This window comes from Bos taurus, chromosome 13, assembly GCF_002263795.3.
Source record: "Bos taurus isolate L1 Dominette 01449 registration number 42190680 breed Hereford chromosome 13, ARS-UCD2.0, whole genome shotgun sequence".
Lineage (NCBI taxonomy): Eukaryota > Metazoa > Chordata > Mammalia > Artiodactyla > Bovidae > Bos > Bos taurus.
In genome coordinates this window covers 73052458-73073940 of record NC_037340.1, presented here as the reverse complement: position 1 = coordinate 73073940, position 21483 = coordinate 73052458, and the positions used below count along the sequence as shown (strand labels likewise).

The window sequence follows — 21483 nt, the reverse complement described above, 5'->3', positions numbered from 1 at the left end:
TGTCCTTTACCTAGACGTATCTCTTACCCCACAGAGTCCTTTTATGCCTGTGTCCCTAGTGGAAAAGACAATTGAAACTTGTATTTGTCTAGCGGGAACATTGAGTGGATTCAAGCTGTGTGTGAAGTTCCTATGATTGTAATGAGGATTTACTAATCCCATTTCATATACGAAGGAACTGAAGTTTTGAAAGATAATGGTGCGGATTCAGGCAGAGAACAGGCCCAAACTCGTCAGACACCTAAGATATGACAAGCACTTTACAACCAGGATCTCATTTCATCCTCACGCAATCCTGTGAGGTGGGTACTATTGTCTTCATCTAGCAGATAAGGAAACGGAGGCTGACAGAGGAGAATGTTGCTCAAGGTGTTCACTCGGCCAAGCAGTGGTGGGTCTGGGACTCAAAGTCAAGTCTGGACCACGGCTAAAGCCAGTGCCCTTAATCACGGAGCTTATTGTCTTGGGGCTGCATTTCAGTTCACAGCCATGCTGAGAGACAGTAGGTTATTAACTATATTTCTCAAGGAATCGCTTCTTGGCCTTTTGGCTAAGATCAAGTGTAGTATTTGTTCTTATCAGTTTAATATATTTCTCAAGGAAGAAGACTGAGGATGAGTGAGATTAGTAGGTTGGACAGCATCCCACAGCCGGCGAGACAGGAAGCTCTGATCATTGGCAGAAGTTCAGGATTAGGAAAAACAGGGTCTTTGGAGGTTGTCTTAACCAGCCCTCTCAGTTTACAGATGAGAAAACTAAGACCCAGAGAAGGAAAGTGACTTACCAATGTTACAGAATCAGCAAAATCATACTCAGGGCTCTTTCATTGGCAGGGAGAGTGGCTCACCTTCACCCCTTTCTTTACTATTAGGTCACTCCTCCAGCTCTGTGTGTCTGTCTCACTGTCGCATGAGTACCACGCTGGTCCAATTTACTGATGATATCATGCTAATAGGACTTGATGATCAGGAAGGATTAGGCATCTTAGATGCCTCACTAAGACACACACACACACACACACACACGAGAGAGAAAGGGAGAGAAAGGTCTATGTTACAGTCTTGGAGCAGATTTCCTTCTTCTCTGGAAAAACTCATTTTTTGCACTTAGGACTTGCAGCTCACTGGAGGAGGCCCATCTACATTATGGAGGGTAACATTCCTTATTTAAAGCCGATTGGTTGTAAATGTTAATCACATCAATAAAATACCTTTAGCAACATCTATACTTGACCAAACAACGGGACAACAGAGCCCAACCAAGTGGACATGTAAAGTTAATCATCATGGGCCCCACTCCTGGTACTAATTACTTGATCAACCAAATTTCTTCCTTGGAAACGAAATCGCTCTAGCTTGTTCAAACAGGAGAGATTTATTAGAGGATATTTGAGAGACTCTCCATAAAGGCCAGAGTATCAGAATTTTATTCTTTTCCAAAATAAGCATTAAAAGCTAAAAATCCTCCTAGACATTGCTTTTGATTCATCCCACAGGTGATGATATACTGTTCGTTCATTTTCACTTAGTTGGAAATATTTTTAATTTTCTTCATTGTTTCTTCTTGGATGCTTGAGTTATTTATAAATGTGTAATTTCTGAATATGCAGGTTTGTCTTAGATATGTCATTATTAATATATAATTCCATCCCACTTCCCTGGTGGCTCAGAGGTTAAAGCGTCTGCCCGCAATGCGGGAGACCTGGGTTCAATCCCTGGGTTTGGAAGATCCCCTGGACAAGGAAATGGCAATCCACCCCAGTATTCTTGCCTGGAGAATTCCATGGACGGAGGAGCCTGGTGGGCTACAGGGTGGGGTCGCAAAGAATCGGACACGACTGAGCGACTTCACTTTCACTTTCACTTTCACTGTGATCAGAGAACACTCTGTAAGATTTCACTATTTTGAAATATAGTGAGACTGGCTTAAGGCAGAGCATATGGCTACCCTGGTGAAGGTACCCCATGCACTTGAAGAGAAGTCATTGGTTATAATGAACCATAAGTGTCAATTAGCTCAAGGTAGTTGCTGGTATTATCTAGACCATTATGTTTTTAAAGTATTATTGTTTGTTTATTTGGCTGTGCTGTGTCTTCGTTGTGGCATGCAGGATCTAGTTCCCTGACCAGGGATTGAACCCAGGTCCCATGCATTGGGAGTGTAGAGTCTTAGCCACTGGACCACCAGGGAAGTCCCCATTATGTTTCCTTAACTTAATTTGTTTATTTCTAATCGGAGGATAATTGCTTTGCAATGTTGTATTGGTTTCTGCCATTCGCCAACATGAATCAGCCATAGGTATACCTCTGTCCCCTCCCTCCTGAACCTCCCTGCCCTCTCCCACCCCATCCCAGCCCTCTAGGTTGTCACAGAGCCCTGGGCTGAGCTCATGTGCCATGCAGCTGCTTGCCACTTGCTGTCCATCTTTCATACGGTGATGTACATGTTTCAGTGCTGCTCTCCATTTGCCCCAGGCTCTCCTTCCCTCGTTGTGCCCACAGTCTGTTCTCTGTCTGCGTCTCTATTGCTGCCCTGCAGGTGGCTTCATCAATACCATTTTTCTAGATGCCATATATCTCCCTTGTTTTTTTAATGTGTCTTTATTTTATTTTTGGCTGTGCTGGGTTTTTGTGGCTGAGCAGGTTTTTCTCTAGTAGCCGCAGCGGTGTGTGGGCTTCTCATTGTGGTAGCTTTTCTTGTGGAGCACAGGCTCTAGGTACGTGGGCTTCAGTGGTGGCTTGAAGGCCTCAGTAGTGATGGTTCCAGGCTCTAGAGCACAGACTCAGTCGTTGTGGTGCACAGGCTTAGGTGTTCTGAGGCACGTGGGATCTTCCTGGAGCAGGGGTTGAACCGGAGCCTCCTGCATTGGCAGGCAGATTCTTCACCACTGAGCACTGTGGAAGCCCCACATTATGGTTCTACTGGTTTGGCGCGTCACTAGCTGACCCATCAATGACTGAGAAAAAGGTATTAAGATCTCCAACTACTGACATTTGTACACACAGGAATGAATACGCAAAATGCATATCTACATACAATGGTGTATTATTTAGCCTTAAAAAAGAGGAGATTCTGACATGTGCTACAACATGAAACTTGAAAACGTTATGCTAAGTGAAACAAAACAAAAAGAAAGAAATATATGATTCTACTTGTATGAGTTCCCTAGACTAGTCAGATTCATAGCAGAAGGGTGGGCATTAGCAGATGCAAACTATTACATACAGGATGAATAAACAACAAGGTCCTACAGTATAGCACAGGGAACAGTATTCAATACCCTGGGATAAACCATAATGGAAAAGAATATGGAAAAAGATGTGTGTGTGTCTGTGTATGCCTGAATCACTTTGCTGTACAGCAGTAATTAATACAACATTGTAAATTGACTATACTTCAACAAAATAAAATGTATGTCAAAAAAAAAAAAGAAAGTAGAAGGATGATGGCCCAGGGCTGAGGGAGGGGAAAAGGGAAGTTGTCTAATGAATTGAATTTCTGCTCTACAATGTGAAAAACTTTGGAAATCATTTAGAAAAAATGTAAATATACATAATACTATAAAATTATACACTTTAAATGGTTAATATGGTACATTTTTTATGTGTCTTCTACCATAATTATAATTTAAAGAAATACTTTATAAATCTTCAGCTGCTCTAGATTCTATTTCTCCCTTCAGTTCTGTCAAGTTTGGGATTGTGTATTTTACAGTTTAGTTACTTGACACTTGTACAACTGTAAACTGTCAGAGCTTCCTGACGAAACGACCTACATTGATTATGTGAAGTGAAAGTCGCTCAGTCATGTCCGACTCTTTGTGACCCCATGGACTGTACTGTCCATGGAATTCTCCAGGCCAGAATACTGGAGTGGGCAGCCTTTACCTTCTCCAGGGGATCTTCTCAACCCAGGGATCAAACCCAGGTCTCCCGCATTGCAGGCAGATTCTTTATGAGCTGAGCCACCAGGAAAGCCCAATCAATATTATTCTCATATTACACAAATTAGAATTCCCTACTTCCAGCTACTACTTGTGGGGATTAAAAGCATGAGCTCTAAAGTTGGAGATTATACCACTTATATGTTATATAACCTGGAAAGGTTAGTTACTTTGAGCCTCGGTTTCCTCATCTGTAAAATGGGCTTCATAGCTGTGCCTATTTCCCAGGATTGTCATAAAGATTAAGCACGAACAACACCCAGCACAGAGCCTAGTACACAGTAAGCATTCAAGGTGTGTCAGCTATTATCATCATCATCACATATGTATGTGTGGTTAGAAATCTTTGACATAATGGGTGGGAAAATCCAAAGAGGTCAAGTCATAGGAAGAATCTCTGAAGGAAGCCAGGTAATCCTGGGCAGGAACAAACTTGTACACTGGTCTCACATGTCTGCAGTGCTATTATGAAATGAGAAGAAGCGACCAGTTACTTCTGGGCACACTAGGGAAGAAGACAACCCAAAAAGGAAGCACAGACAGGGGTCAACTTGAAGCAAGTTTAACAACCAGAGTTTTGACCTGTGGTAGTATCACATTTGGGGGAGGAAGTGAGCTCCCCAACTCAGGAAGTGTGTACAGCTAAGGCTCAGTAAGCCACTGTCAAGAAGAGGATCCCTACACTGGTAGGAGGGGGAGGAAATGACTTATGAGGTCCTTTCTTTGGCCTTGGTCTCTTTGGATCAGGGTCCAAAGGCTCTCTCCCGTCTTTGGCTGCACAGGCAGTGAGAAGTCAAGTCAGGGTTACAGGCAGTACGCTCCCCTCCCTTCTTCCGGTCTTCTCTGTGATTCTATTTCCCGATCACAGCCCAGCTCCCACCCGCTGCCACTGGGCCTTTGCACATGCCTTACCCTCTCCATAAGAGGATAGCCAGGTTTTGTGGACCTGAAACTTATAAAGCTGGGAGACCTTCTTTAAGAAAAAAGAAGACAAAATCAGATAAGAATGTGAATATTTAGAACAAGAAACAGAATCACAACAAATTTTTAGAAGATGATAAACAGGGACTTCCCTGGTGATCCAGTGGCTAAAACTCTGTGCTCCCAATGCAGACAGCCCAGGTTTGATCCCCAGGCAGGGAACTAGATCCCACATGCCCCAAAGGGTTCATATGCTACAACTAAGAGTTCCTGTGTCCTGCAACTACGACCCAGTGAACCAAATAGATGAATATTTTTAAACAAGCTGATAGACCCTAGACAATATCTAGAAAAATAATAATGTTTATATTTATTGCCTGATATACATCCATAAAATTTTTTTTTTATTCCTAAGTTTTGGCTGTATGCTTTTAGGATCACCTCTTCATATGACATTGATTTTTTAGTGTCATTTTCTTTAGAGAAAATAAGAGCGTTTTGTCTTTTCTCTAGCACAGTTGACCAAAAGATTTTTTTTTTTTAATTGTTGATAGTTTAGAGAAGTTTCTTCCCAGCTTCACAACTCATTATAAATGAGGTCATAAATTTTTAGGACTGTTGTCAAATTTAGAAAAACATGTATAAGTTTCTTTCATAGGGGAGCTGTAAGGTTTCAGGACTTTTCCTATTTCCTTGATCATGCATCTTAAAAACCCTTTGACTAAGATGCTGCCTATTAAGCAGTTTGTTGCAAATGTCCTCTTAGCAGTGATATACTTTGAGTTTTATTTTTCATCGATGTGGCATTCCATGACAGCTTCCCCTTAGCTAGATCCCCAAAAATGTCACCGCCGTGCCCGTGACACCCAAATGAGGGGAAGTATGACCAAGGGGAATGTCAAAGAGTAAAGAGGCAACATTCTTCATCATCCGCAGTTAAACTAGCTTACTTTGGCAAACTCTGCATCAGCATGTGACCCTGAATGTGTCCTGCTTGGGCCCCTCCCAGATCACTGGAAGGCATCTGGCAAGTGAGGGGCTCTAGAGTTTAAGCTTCGGAGCTTCAAGGTAAGCCTGGTAAATTCATTTCTGCCTCATCCCAGGATGGAGCCTCTGCCCTGCCCACTCCTGTTGAATGTGGCGTACAGCTTCTTATCTTGTCCATCTGCGTTCAAGCATCTCTTGCTCCATGAGGCCTCCAGAATAGGTTAGCTGCCCCGTGAAGCTGGAGTCCGCGTCTGTCTGTCTAGCTCACCCGGTACCCTCAGTGTGCTTTGAGCAGAGCCTGGTGCATAGTAGAACCATAGATTCGGAAGGCCGAAGTGACCTGTAACAGTCAGAACTGGCAATCATCAGGGAAGGGAGGGAGGAACTCTGGCTTTCCAGACAGCCTCAGGCCTCAGACAGAGAAATTTATCTCTTGCCAGACCCCTTCAGAGCCCTCGCTGGCTGGCTTCCCTCCCTCCATCCTGGGGCAGCTGATCAGGAACCCCCAGAGAAGGTCCTCTGAGCCCTACGGCAGAAATCTCTCTCCCTGGCACTGTTGTGAAGTGTAGAAAAAGACTGCAAACCTAGATTCGAATCTCTGGGCCACTCCTTAGCAGCTGGATAGCATTGGACAGACTGGAACCATCTCTCTGCTTCTTCAGTCCATGTTCGCAGCTGAGTCTTGTGACTGCCCCTCCCCGCGCAGGGCTGGCTGGAAGACTGTAGACAACCTTAGATTAGAGGAAGCTTTCTGGCCCTAGGGACAGCATCAAGTCACAAAGCTCTCTTTGGTTTTTGTTTGTTTGCTAGTTTGTTTTAATTTTTATTTTGTATTGGAGTATAGTTGATTTACAATGTTGTGTTAGTTTCAGGTATACAGCTAAGCGGTTCAGTTATTCATATGTCCATTCTTTTTCAGATTCTCTTCCCGTATAGGTTATTACAGAATACTGAGTAGAGTTTCCTGTGCTCTGCAGTAGGTTATGCTGCTGCTGCTAGTCACTTCAGTCGTGTCCGACTCTGGGCAACCCCATAGATGGCGGCCCACCAGTCTCCCCCGTTCCTGGGATTCTCCAGGCAAGAACACTGGAGTGGGTTGCCATTTCCTTCTCCAATACATGAAAGTGAAAAGTGAAAGTGAAGTCACTCAGTCGTGTCCGACCCTCAGTGACCCCATGGACTTCAGTCTTCCAGGCTCCCCTGTCCATGGGATTTTCCAGGCAAGAGTACTGGAGTGGACTAGGTTATGAGTGGTTATCTATTTTATATATATTAATGCCTATGTGTCAGTCCCCAGCTCCTGATTTATCTCTCTCCCCACATGTTTCCCTTTTGGTAACTGGAAGTTTTCAAAATCTGTGCAGGGCTCTCTTTGTGAACTGGTACCTAAGGAAACCCTTTGTCTCTCCAGCCTGAGTCCACCTCAAGCCCCCATCCCCATCCCAGTCCCCTGGGGTCCTTCCAAGCCTTCTGCTAATAGTTCTTTGCTGATGTCAACCAAGATGACCAACATGCTTGTTGGTAAAGTAACTCTGGACCAAGCATCCTGCCCTCCCATCTGCCTTTTGATTTGAGGTGATGAAGGGCACATACCTATGATGGGTGAGGTCAGAAGGCAGCTGCCTTTAGATCATGAGTTCCTCTCGGTGGGCCAGCCCTTTCTCACCTTGTGTCCCCAGCACCCAGTATAGGACCTGGCCCGGGGTCACACCCAGTAAATGCTGACTGGGAATTAAATGAGATGCTGGGATACTGCTGTTCCAAACTAATCACCCCTGGCTCACCACCATGGCCACCGGGAAACAAGGGGTAATGTATCTGCCGTGTGCCAGGCACCACGCTCAGCTTTGCTGACTCCTTCTCTTGTTTCCCAGATGCCCTGTAAGATAGGTACTATCATCCCCATTTCACAGAGGTGGAGACTGAGGCTCAGCTAGGACAACCCACTTGCCTGAGCCCATGCTCATGCTGAATGGTAAAGCTTGGAGGGGACAAACTTTCCAATCAGGGCTCCTGACACTATCTACTGCTCTCCCTATTAGTCCTTAACCCAGAATTCCCCCTAGGAAGTCATTTTTTCCTGTTAAGGGATGCTCCTCTGCTAAAATGTAGCACTATGTCAAATAAGTCTAAAATTTCATTTAAAAAATTGAACACTATTTTCTACCCAGGGGTAAAAACAACTGTGAACTCTTCAAAGGAAGGAAAGAGGTTTTTTGTTCTTCTTGTGTCCTCACTGCCTATCACAAGGTCTGGCATGGAGTAGTTGAATAAATGTTTGTTGAATGACTGTGTGAACGTGTAAGTGAGTAATTGAAAACAGCCGCCTCACCAATCCATGGCCCATCCATGTAGGATCATTTGGGCAAGATGAGACCCTCTAACTAGTGGTCACAGACATAGCATGAGGGCTGTACTGTTCATAAGAAGGCTTTGTTTAATCCAAGTAATATCTTTTGTAAAAATTTAATGACTTGCCAATATTTAAGAATTAGAAAATTTCACATATAATCCAGATTTTCACCTTGTGTCAGAGACTTTCACCAAAAGTCTGCCTTTCATCAAACCTACACCCTATTTTTCCCTGAACAGCTGCTGCTGCTGCTAAGTCACTTCAGTCGTGTCCGACTCTGTGTGACCCCACAGACGGCAGCCCACCAGGCTCCCCCATCCCTGGGATTCTCCAGGCAAGAACACTGGAGTGGGTTGCCATTTCCTTCTCCAATGTGTGAAAGTGAAAAGTGAAGTCACTCAGTCATGTCCAACTCTTAGCGACTCCATGGACTGCAGCCTACCACGCTCCTCCGTCCATGGGATTTTCCAGGCAAGAGTACTGGAGTGGGTGCCATTGCCCTGAACAGAGCAAGACTCCGTTTCCCAGCCTCACTCTTGGTCATGTGGACCATGTGACTACACTGTAGCCAGTGGAATGTGGGCAGAAGTATCAACAGTATGTCCTACTTCCTGCCCACTTCCTCCCTCCCCACCCTCCAGACTCTTTTCTGGGTCTGTGGGGCAGGTGGGGAAGATCCAGGGGAGGCCCCTAGGCCTGAGGAGAGGGCAGAGCCACCAGACGAAAGGCACGGGGCCCCTCCATGGCTGTGGGGAGCCCCCCGCTGGCCCACACTGGACTGTGGTGGGAACAGGAAATACCAGCTTTACAATATTAGGGCAATGGGCTTTGGGATTGTTTGTTACAGCAGCTTATCCTGACTAATACATCTTCTCTTGAAGAATCAGAAATCTCACAACATGGGGCTTTCTCTTCTACATGGCAGTGAGGAGCTGGACTTTGGTAGCTGTTGTCCCCTTCAGCTGGGCTGGCGTTTTCTAAGCTCACCTGATCCTTGCTCTCCATCTGCCTGGTTTCTCCAGCTATTTGATTTTATAACTTCTGCTCAAATTCAATCTCTCCCTCCAGTATATGGGGATATTGAGGCATGGAGGGGATAAGGGACCAGGTCACAGTGTGTGTGATGGGCAGAGCTGAAACTTCTGAATTCTCCTAACACCTACTCCAGGGTTCTTCCTTGCGGGGGGCGGCGGGGAGCGGGGATTCTTTCTTAGGAAGTGAGCAGAGGGACTGTTCCAAGTCTCAGGTCCTTTTGGGGTGGAGGGGGAGTTAAGTGGCCGAGAGGGAAAGGGGGCACCCCAGATGGTGAAGGGGATGAAAACAGGAGGGGAAACCCTGGCTCCTCTGTGACTCCAGTTGGCATAAGGCTTAGAAGTCTTGGACAGGTGGACTGAGGAGCTGGGTCCACATTTGTGGTATAGAAGTTTGAGTCCAATTACCCTCTTCTCCCAGTCTTGGAAAAGGGCTCATGTCTTTGATTGCCTAAGCTCCACTGACAAGACATAGGAACGCAGGAACGAATTTTCCCTCCCAGACAAATCCCAAAAGAAAGGAATTTGCAAAATAAAGTCCCATATTGAGAAAGCTGTGCCAGGAATGCCTGGGCAAGCAGGCAGTGGGGGAGGGAGCTCTGTGAGGTGTGGACAGGGTTGTCCAGATGAGGCCTCTCTCAGGGGCCGTGCTGGGGTGGGGGCTTTGCCCCCTGCAACAGTCATTCTAACTCCCTAATACCTTGTTGTTGCTATTTAGTCGCTAAGTTGTGTCTGACCCTTTGTGACCCCATGGACTGTAGCCCGCCAGGCTCCTCTGTTCATGGGACTTCCCAGGTGAGAATATAGGAGTGGGTTGCCATTTTCTTCTCCAGGAGATCATCCCAACCCTGGGACTGAACCCGCATCTCCTGTATTGGCAGGTGGATCCTTTACCACCTGGGAGGCCCCCCTAATGTCTTGAGCACCTGTCACACACGTGTTTTCTGGAGGCTCACCTGAGGAAACTTCCCAGTATCCCTTCCCCACGCCTTCCAGCAAGTGTGGCTGCATCCGCCCTAGAGATGTTTGTGGACGCCCAGGGGCTGTGGAGAAGCTGTAAATCCTTCTCTGGCTCCATGATCTCTCCTGCCCAGACCAGACTCCTGCCTGAAACCCATGGCAGCTTTGCCAGAAACAACATTTTCTCGTGGCTTATCCACCCCCCTCCTGTTGTGGGCCAGCTGGCTCCCTGGAGAAGGCTCTTGAAGACTTGAATTTGCATCCACACCCCACCAGCATATTGAAGGGCAGAGAGGGAAACCACTAAGCTGAGGGCCTGGGTAGAGAGAGGAGAGGAGAGTCCGCTCTGCCTCTGAAGGTTGTTCAGAGCTGTTGGTGCCGAAAACCCCGTGAACCCAGAAGAGCCTTGAGCGTGAAAGCTCTGAGTTGTAGTCAAGAAGTGATTACATGGCCGTGACACTGAATGTTCATTAAACACTAATAACAAAAACCCTTACAGAGGCCTACAATCCCCTACCTGCAGTCTGGGAGCCAAAAAAGTTGTGAGCAAAATAATTTAAGGTTAGGACCAAAACTCCTCTGGTGGTAAAAACCCAACCTGAACAGTTGTATGAATATTGATGTTACTCTGCAGAGATATTAATGTGTTTAATTATGGCATGCTCACCCAGTTCCCCACTAGTATCTTTAAAAAATTTTTTTTATTTTGAGGTATAGTTAATTTACAATGTATTAGTTGCAGGTGTACAGCAAAGCGGTTCAATTACATGTATACATATATCTATTCTTTTTCAGATTCTTTCCCCATATGTGTTACTACAAAATACTGAGTACAGTGCCCTGTGCAATCCAGTAGGTCCTTGTCGGTTATCTATGTTTTATATAGTAGTATGTATATGTTGGGCTTCCCAGGTGGCTTGGTGGAAGAGAACCCACTTGCCAATGCAGGAGACTCAGGTTCAATCCTTGGGTGGAGAAGATCCCCTGGAGAAGAAAACAGCGACCCACTCCGGTATTCTTGCCTGGGAAATCCCATGGACAGAGAAGCCTGGTGGGCTACAGTCTGTGGGGTCGCAAAAGAGTCAGACATGACTTAGTGACTAAAACAACAAGTGTGTATGTTAATCCCAAACTCCTAATTTATCCCTCCCACTAGTATCTTAATATAACCTACGACATATGCTTTCTAAAACTCCAAAACTCCCCAAATCCCAAAATGTGCGAGGACCCTGAGATATTGGTATTTTAGGTAAGGGATTTTAGGCAAGGAATGTAGAAGACATTTGAAGTGCTTTACATGCATTAATCCTTACAGTAACCCTACGGGGTAGAATTTGTGCTTTGTCTCCCCATTTTATGGATGAGGAAACCAAGGCAGAAAGAGGTGAAATGACTTGTTTCACAGCTGGTGTTGGTGCTCGGGTTTCGACCCAGGCATTCCAGTTCAAGAGCCCACTCTCTGAACCACTCCACCATCTGCCTTGCTGGGCAAAGTGGGGTGGGGTGGGTGGGAAACAGGAAATAACTATTTTAAGCTGCATATGCAACAAGTACACACCCTGGATGGCATCTGAGGAGCAAACCTGCTGCCACAGGTGTTCTCGCAGGGTGCCCAGAGTCTAGGTTACCCTGGTACTGCCCTGGATTCCACAGCCAACTCCTGCATCCCAGAACACTCCTCAAGCCCAACAGAAGGGATGGATGCTCACTTAGTTCTTGAGGACCGTGTGCCTCTTATCTTACGAGTATCATGAGCATCACGGCCCGCAGAGGGGACTCGGGGGTTTGGAGACATTGATACAACATGGCTTCTGAACCCAAACTGGGATCTCCTGTGGGCGCTTAACCAAGACATGGGAGGAAACCCTGGAGGAGGTGCTGGCCAGGTCAATTGCACCCAGCAACAGTGTGTACCGTTAGTTCAGTTCAGTCACTCAGTCTGTCTGACGCTTTGCGACCCCATGGACTGCAGCACGCCAGGCTTTCCTGCCCATCACCAACTCCTGGAGCCTACTCAAACTCATGTCCATAGAGTTGGTGATGGCATCCAACCATCTCATCTTCTGTCATCCCCTTCTCCTCCTGCCTTCAATCTTTCTCAGAATCAGGGTCTTTTCCAATGGGTCAGTTCTTTGCCTCAGATGGCCAAAGTACTGGAGTTTCACCTTCAGCATCAGTCCTTCCAATGAATATTCAGAACTGATTTCCTTTAGGATAGCACTTTCCTAAGGGGTTTACAAGGAGGAGTGCACTCTAATCAGGTTTTTGACTTTGGATTCCATTGTAATCACACTAAGGATATACCCTTAGGGAGAGATTTTCTCTGCTGTTCCCATTTAGAAATGGCTAGCTTTCATCCCCAGCTTTGAATTTTAACTCTTGAAGGCCTACACCTGACCTCTCAGGAATGAGCCACAACAGAGACTCAGAGCTACCTGCCATGGGCTTGCCCAGACTTGTCTGAGGGCAAAGAAGAAAGAGGCAAGAGCTCTGACCTTGAGAAAAGGATCTGGGGCTGTAGAAGCAGGAGATAAGCAGAACCAGGCTCAGCGGGAGAAAGACAGCCCCATGTGCTGCAGGTCCAACAGGCTCCTGGAACTGGTAAGGAGGAAGAGGAGTGGGATGGGAATGCAGTGGAATCCTTCTGAACGCGGAGGGCTGCCCGAGTCAAGGATGCAGGCTGGAGGTTGCCAGTTAAACATGGCACACATACTTACCTTCACTGTTCTCTGGAGTTCCAGTATAATGACATAAAGGCATTAAAAAAAAAAATACACACTTATCCACTGGGACAGAGAGACCATGTGAGGCCATGACAGCAGATCTGGAGAGTCAACCACATTCTGGAAGCTGGAAAGCAGATGCTGAGTGGGGACCGATTTAAGAAACCTGAGAGGTTAAAACCTGACAATTTAGGGGGAGCCAGGTGGCTCAGATAGTAAAGAGTCTCCCTGCAATGCGGGAGACCTGGGTTTGATCCCTGGGTCAGGAAGATCCCCTGGAGAAGGGAATGGCTACCCACTCCAGTATTCTTGCCTGGAGAATTCCGTGGACAGAGGAGCCTGGGTGGGCTACAGTCCAGGAGGGTCACAAGGAGTCAGACATGACTGAGTGACTAACACTTTCACTTTCATCAGGACACAAGACTAAGATCCTCAGGAAGGCTCAGGGGTTGGAGGAACCGGGAATCTCCAAAAGCCAAGATGCAGAGCAGATAAAACTGGAAAAGCTGGTTAGTAACTGTCTGTGGGACGACTGGATTTCTCCTACCACAGCTGGCACAGGCAGGACATGACCCCTCCGCTCTGAAGCAGAAGGCTGCCTCTCGGGAGAGAGAGAATGATCTGAGAGGATGTTCTTGCAAGGCTCAGCAAGGGCCGGGAATATAGCAGGTCCTTGGTAAGCTATTGCTGTCATTCTATTCATTTGGCCTCTCTCTGGTTCTCTAATTTTTTCTTGGAGTCAGAAAGGGGCTCAACGACATGAGGCAAAAGAGGTCACGTGGGCGGCAAAGGCTAATTGCCTGGTAATATCCTCTCCAGCTAGTCACATGCCCTCCTCACACACTAGGCAATTTGCCTTCTAATATCTACTATCTTCTTCTTCTTCAGTAACGATCTCTTTTTTAGGTAGCTATCTTGTTCCTAGCTCCAAGGTATTTTCCAGTGTCTTTTGCAATTAGATATGGCCATGTGACTATATAAATAGTAGTGTTGTGAGCAAGTCAGGAACTATCTTTATAAGAGAAATGGTCTTCTGCCACTCTGCTCTCTGGGCTGCAGATGTGATGGCCAGTGCCCCAGCAGCCGTACTGGGCAATGAGGAAAGAGGCCACTTGCTAGAGATGGAAGAAACCGTTTTCATGGAGTTGCCATACCAGCCTGCATTGCCCACCTTTGGACTTCTTCTTTCTTATTTTGGCCACTATAATTTTAGGATTTTCTGTTGGGTGCCTCTGAGCCTAATCCTGTAAACTTGAGTTGGGGGTAACCCCTTCCTTGTCATCCTCCTTCCTATTCAGAGATCCTAGAAGATGAGAATCAGCAGAGAACTTAGCTGTTACAGAATCCACAGGGCCAGGGACAAAATCTGGCCTCCAGACATTTTCTTTAGCTCATACAGAGTCTTTAAAATCAGGAGCTATTTGAGCATATTTTGAACATTAAAGTTGCAGTTTTGGGCTTCCTTGGTGGCTCAGACAGTAAAGAATCTGCCTGCAATGTGGGAGACCTGAGTTCAATCCCTGGGTTGGGAAGATCCCCTGGAGAAGGGGATGGCTACCCACTCTAGTATTCTTGTCTGGAGAATTCCATGGACAGAGGAGCCTGGCAGGCTACAGTTCATGGGGTTGCAAATAATTGGACATACTGAGCGACTAAGCACAGCACAATCCTATATTATATATAAACCCTATGAGCTAGGTATATTTTAATACATATATGTTGTTGTTCAGTAGTTAAGTTGTGTCTGACTCTTTGCAACCCCATGGACTATAGCATGCCAGACTCATCTGTTCTCCACTATCTCCCAGAGTTTGCTTAAATTCATGTCCAATGAGTCAGTAATACTATCTAACCATCTCATCCTCTGTCATCCCCTTCTCCTTTTGCCTTCAGTCTTTCCCAGCATCAGGGTCTTTTCCAATAAAAAGACTCTCCAGTGGAAAGGCTCTTCACATCAGGTGGCCTGAGTATTGGCTATGTGTGTATACACACACACACACACACACAGATGGTTGGATGGCATCACCGACTCAATGAACGTGAGTTTGAGCAAGCTCTGGGAAATGGTGAAGGGCAGGGAAGCCTGGTGTGCTGCAGTCCATGGGGCTGCAAAGTGTCGGACACGACTGAGCGACTGAACAACAACAACAATATACACAGAACTCTGAGCTTGGTATGTATATATGCATTGTCTCCAGTCAACAGACGAGGAATCTGAGGCTCAGAGAGGATTTGCCCAAGTCATAGGTCACAAAGCTGGAAGCACTGGACCTGAAACTCCAGACCGTCTGCATTCCATGCTGGCTCTGTCAGCCTTTGAGTTTGCAACCATTGAGGTCTGGATCCCTTGCCTGAAGTTTCTCAGAGGAAGACAACAGAGCCGAAGAGGAAGAAATACTTGATGACCTTTATCATGTTGTGTCAAACCAATAGCCCCAGCTCTCCTGCTTCACTGTGAGGAAACCAACTCAAGAATGGTTTGTTTTTTTTCTCTCTACATCCTGTGTCTGGCACAGAGCCAGCCAGGGAACTATGTGCTGAATGAATGAGGTGACCCACTCTCAGTCACACAGACAGAGCCCGATGCAGGGCTGGGATGCCAACCCTGGGCTCCCACCTGCCCACCTAGGGCTCTTCCAGACCTGGCTGTCGCCCAGCCAGCCCCGCTTTCTTCGGGGTGCCGACAGAGGGCAAGAGCACAGGCTGAGGCCTAGCATGTTCACGCTCAAACTCCAGCTTCCTCTCTCACCGCTTTGAGCCTTGGTTTCTGCCCCAGAAAATGGGAACTAATCACTTACCTCATCGGGCTGCTGGGAGGATTTGATGAGATCAAGCCACATGGCTTCCCGCAATGACCAGCACATAATAGGTACTCATTAAATGGGAGCTATTACTGTGACACGTATTTTTATGAGGGAGTGGCGTGGGGAGGGATTAATTTGCCTGTGGGTTGAAGTCCTTTTGCTTGTGCTTTGACTTGCCCTCCCTTAACCAAGGCAGCTTGAACTCTTCATAGGACTGGACACAGGTCACACTCAGCAGAGAGCTTTGTGTATCTCAGGAACTTGTGAATAATGACCTGAAACTTCCCTTTCATCTTTGCACCAACATATAACAAGTTCCTACTCTCCAGCAGGCTCTGCGTCAGGGCTGGAGACTTTGGAGAAACTGGAACTGTCCTGCCTTTGAAGACTGTCCAGCTGGCTGGTGAGGTTAGACAAGGTCACGTGACTCTTCGATATGTGGAAGATGATGACAAGTCTTACGGGAAGGGGAGCAAAGGTGCTCCCTCCAGGAAGATGCGTTCCCAACCCAGCAGAGACGGCTAGAGGCTCACCCACATCCTGGCTCTCCGTTCCTTCCCAAACTGGACTACGTTTCCCTACGTCTCCCCTGCAATTCAGTGTGACCACAGGACCCAGTCGCAGGGGTGGGGACTGAGCGTGGACTGAAGCATTGTGTGCCGCTTCTGAGCCTGGCCCCTCAAAATTCCCAGGACTCCTTAATAAAGATGACCCCCAGGGTGACTTTGAGACCCACATGTTGTAGATTCAGCCTGAGTTCCAGAAGGACTGAATGGAGAGTTTCTGCCCACCCAGAACTGTTACATGAGAAAGAACTCTTCTAGTCTATTTACCAGGTATTTGTAACAGTCTGTGTGTTACAGTAGCTACCTTAACTCTAAGACACTGGCCTTGAACATCAGATTTTTTTTCATTATGTTACTTTTCCTCTTTACAACTTTGACAGTTACATTTAGTGCTGTAGTTCTAAGTTACCCACAACTTAATTCTTTAACTGGAGATAATACCCCCTGACCAGGATTGGTTCAGATTGGGATATTCTTATTCATTAATTCTGCATTTTCTTTTCTTTCTTTCTTTCTTTTTTTTTTGGTGGTGTTGTTAGCTGGAATTAAATCTTGAACTAGATTTTTTAGGAAGGGTATGTGAGAGTTACAGTTCCTGCATGTTTGAGAATAGATCTTGCTTTTCTTCACACATGAATGATGAATCTTATGGATAATGAATTTGGGGGAGAGTATCTCTCTCAATCCTTCCTCCAACTCTGTAGACATTGGCCCACTGTGTACTAATATGGATAGATTCATCACCAGCCTGTATTACTGAGGGTTCTGGCAGGAACCAGGTGATACACCCAAATTGAACAATTGAGGAAAGTTTAATAGAAGAATTATTTCCATTCAGTTATAAGATGAATGAGGCTTCCCTGATGGCTCAGTGGAAGAGAATCCGCCTGACAATGCAGGAGACGTGTGTTTGATCCCTGGGTAGGGAAGAGCCCTGGAGGAGGAAATGATAACCTGTTCCAGTATTTGTGCCTGGGAAATCCCATGGACAGAGGAACTTGACGGTCTACAGTCCATGAGGTCACAAAGAGTAGGACATGACTTAGTGACTATACAACAACAAGATGAATAAGGTCGGAGGATCCGATGTATAATATGGTGACTTTAGTTGATCATTCTGTTGTACGGCTGACATTTGCTAAGAGAACAGAGTTTAAACGTTCTCACACATACAAAAAGAGGTAAATATGTGAGGTGATGGATGTATTATTAACTTAATGGGGAGAAATCCTTTCATGATGGATATGTATATCAAATCATTGCATCATACACTTTAAATATCTTACCAGTTTGTCAATTATACTCAGTAAAGCTGAAAAAATACAAAATTTGTAAAAAGGAATTATTTACAAAGAGGTAGGTAGGCATCGGAGAAGGCAATGGCACCCCACTCCAGTACTCTTGCCTGGAAAATCCCATGGACGGAGGAGCCTGGTAGGCTGCAGTCCATGAGGTCGCTAAGAGTCAGACACGACTGAGCGACTTCACTTTCACTTTTCACTTTCATGCATTGGAGAAGGAAATGGCAACCCACTCCAGTGTTCTTGCCTGGAGAATCCCAAAGACAGAGGAGCCTGGTGGGCTGCTGTCTCTGGAGTCGCACAGAGTCGGACACGACTGAAGCGACTTAGCAGCAGCAGCAGCAGGTAGGCATAGCTGTCAGTACCCTGCCCATATGCCCTCACCATCACCTCCACGTGCCAGAAGCTACTTGCTGCTAACACCTGAGTCAGCACCTCTCGCGCGTGGGCGACCCCCTCCTCCCTCCCCACTCTCCCCCTGCTGGTGTTTTCTAACTCGGGGTAAGCTTAGCCAGTGTCCTGAGCGAGCTAAAAGAACCAGGAACTTAACATCTTGGAGCAACCCTCCCAACAATGACAGCAGGCAGTGGGTGGATAAACCCAGCAGCTTCCTCGCTCCTCAGCTGAGTTACCTCTGGGACACATCTATGTAATCTCCGAGGTCCCCTGAGGGGCTGAGCTCTAGGTGTCCTGTCTGGTAAATTGCCCGGAAGTTTCAGCTTCTCTCACATCCTGTCTCACTTCTGCCCTCCCCTTCCCGTGCTTCCCAGGATGTCTTCCCAAACGACTTGTGTCTGACTCTTATCTCAAGCTCTGGGGCCCAGGCTGGGGTGGGGGAAGGCCGGGGGAGGGGCAGGCGGGGGACCCTAACCCAGAAAGCAGAGTTTCGGGAAATCAATAAAGGCCAGTGCAGTAGCCCAAGGGGCAGGAGGGAACCTGGAGAGGGAATGGTGTGGAGAGGGCCACCTGCTGGAAGCCTGGACCCTGGTAGAGAGACAGAGCTGACCCAGGGACTGTGCAAGGGGCAGAAAAGAGGGAATAAACATCCTGACTTCTCCCTCCTCCCACCTTCTGATCTCCTAGTGGTGCCCCCTATTGACCAAATCCAACCACAAGTCAGAGGGCAAGAGAGCCTGCTGGTGGTCAGGCTGCCTGGCACAGAGCAGCAATAAGAAGGGCAGGAAATGGGTCTGGAAGGGCAAACAGGAGATATAAATGCAGCATATAGGCCGATAATTTCCCTCTGCATCTGACCTGAATGGAAAGCATAATCTTGATAATTTCCAGGATCCAGGAGAAGGCTTTTCCAGATGTCAGGGTGGAGTAAACTAAGTGCAGAGACCCCGGGGGGCTGGAGTGGGCCAGCACTTCTGTTATCTACGGCTGCCTAATAATCCACCCCAAGACTCAGAGGCTCAGAATAACAGCCAGTTATTATAAACCACAATTGTGCAGGGCAGGACCCCAGGCCCAGGGTCGGCGGGGTAATTCTTCTGTTCCACACAGCAGGACTGAAGTCACAGATTCAGCTGGCAGCTCTTCTGGTCTGCAGGGTGGCTCCACCAGTGTATTTGGTTTCTTGGTGGAGACAGTGAAAAGGCTGGTGGACTGAAGTGATTATACAGGATTCTTTAGTGTGATGGTCTCAAGGCAGTTGGACTTCCTACACAGTGACTCGGGGCTTCCAGAAAGAATGTTCACTAGGCCCCAGTGGAAGCTTCAAGGCTTCTTCTGATCTAGGTTCAACGTCCAGGAATGTCACATCCATCACGTTCTATCAAACAGGTCGCTCAACCCAGCTCAGGGACAGAAGGAGGAAAATCAGATTCCATCGGACAGTGGGAGGAAGAGCAAAGAACTGGGTCAACTTTCACTGGCCAGAAAGCCATCCAGATTGACTAGTGTTTGGGAAACGTGCCGGGAAGTGATGAGACTGACATTGGAGAGGGACTGGATTGTCATACAGGGGATGGGGAGACAGTAATAAGGCACAGAGTGAAGGTTCTAGAATCAGATTCAAATTCAAATCCTAGCTCCCCCACACACGACACGTGTGCCAAGCAGGCTCTTCCTTTTTCTGAGCCTCAGTGTTCTCATTATAAAATGGGATCTGATCCTACTTCACAGAATTGCTGTGGATATTAAATGGGATGGTGCTTACGAACTGCTTCCCAGAGTACCTGACTCCAAGTATGTCTCAGTAAACAGGAGCCATTATTGTGTACTCTAAGTGACATGAGAAGCCAGGAAAGGGTCTTACAGAAAACTCCTCTGGCTTCAGCAATGCATCAGAAGGATTTTTTTTTTTTCCCACTTTTATTTGAGACAGTTGTTTTACTCTTTCTTTCCACTAGTAAATGTGTTTTATTTATTTAAAAACACCTTTTGACTGCACTGTGTGGCATGTGGGATCACAGTTCCCTAATCAGGTAAGATAACCTGTGCTCCCTGCTTTGGGAGCCCAGAGTCTTAACCACTAGACTGCCAGGGAGGTTCTAGGGTGATAGTGAGTCAAAAAAGGGTCATTTTTGACTCACTCTCGCCCTCACTGTCACATACAATTCAACCCAAGCCTCGTTGATTCTACCCCCTAAATGTGACTTCCCCACGGTCACAGCCATCTCTACTCAGATAACTGCAGCCACCTCCTTCCTCCTCTGGCGCCTCTGCAGTGCCTTCCCTTCACAGCAGCAAGCCTGGGCTTCCCCTCCAGCTGCATAGTAACCACATGGGGGATGAAATTCAAGTACAAATTCCAGTTCCAGAGGGCTATAATGGGGTCTGAGAGTCTGCGGTTCAGATAGACTCCTAGGTGATAACGATGCTAATGATTTCAGGACCACACTTTGAGGAGCTGCTGGAGAATGTTTCTTCCACATAAAAGTTTCATCCTATCTTGCCTCCACTTAAAAACCTCCATTGATTTTCCAGTGCTCTTGGGGGAAAAAAGACCAAACCCTCACCAAATCCAACAGGTCCCGTGAGGTCTGGTCCTTGCCTCGCTCTGGCCCGTTGTCCTGCACTCTCCTACCCCTCTCTTTCTCCCTTATGTATTGTTACTGTATTTCTTCTATAATGAAATGAAACAGAACCACCATCCCACCAAGTACTGGACCATCGCCAATAACCTGAAAATACCTGTATGCTCCTCCCCTCCTCCTCTCCTTCCCCATTCCCCCGAGATAACCATTCTTCTCAAACATTTCCCTTGCTATTTTTCTACTGATGCCTGTTTGTCTAAATATGCATAGTCTGGGTGTTGCTTTCATTATACATTCTAGATTTGAGTCATCGTATATGTAGTTTTCTGCGACTTATTTAGCATTGTTTGTGAGATAGATCTGTGTTGTTGTCTGAAGGTCATTCAATTTCACTGCTGTATAATATTCCATGGTGTGACTATCCCAGTTTTATTTGCCCACCCGCCTGGGGATGGGCAGCTGGGTGTTTGGAATGTTTTTGCTATTAGAAACAGCACCGTGGGAACATTCTTATAGGCGTTCTCTGGCGGCACCGTGGGTCGTTTCTCAAGGGTAAATGCCTAGGAGAGAATTTGCTGTCTGCCCCCTCCCTCTTTTCATTCCCCAGCTCCCTGGGGTCTCCAACACAGAAGACCCTCTCCACCCGGGCTGCCCTCTTCCATTCCACCCCCTACCCACCCCAACCCCCTTCACTTGATAAACTCCTTAAGATCCCCGGAGAAGCCTTCCCCCACCTGCCGGCCTCGACTGGTCCCTGCTAAAGCTTCCTGATTATACATTTCTGTTGTGTGATTCTGCGATGAGCGTGTGTCTTGTCCGGTAGAGTGCGAGCCCCATGAAGTCTGTGAAGCGCACCGATTTCCCAGTTTCCAGCTGTGGCCTGGCACATGTAGGCGCCCAGGCAGTAGTGTAA

The 21483-nt window shown here is 46.8% G+C and overlaps 1 long non-coding RNA gene and 1 pseudogene across 1 annotated transcript; both read left to right on the top strand.

The window, feature by feature from the left end:
* Positions 1 to 530: 530 nt before the first annotated feature.
* Positions 531 to 648, top strand: LOC112449454 (uncharacterized; annotated as a pseudogene).
* Positions 649 to 11668: 11020 nt separating this feature from the next.
* Positions 11669 to 16457, top strand: LOC101902669 (uncharacterized). Its single transcript, XR_009497013.1, has 2 exons — positions 11669 to 12796; positions 13333 to 16457. It is a non-coding gene; the product is annotated as an uncharacterized lncRNA (long non-coding RNA).
* The last annotated feature ends 5026 nt before the right edge of the window (positions 16458 to 21483 follow it).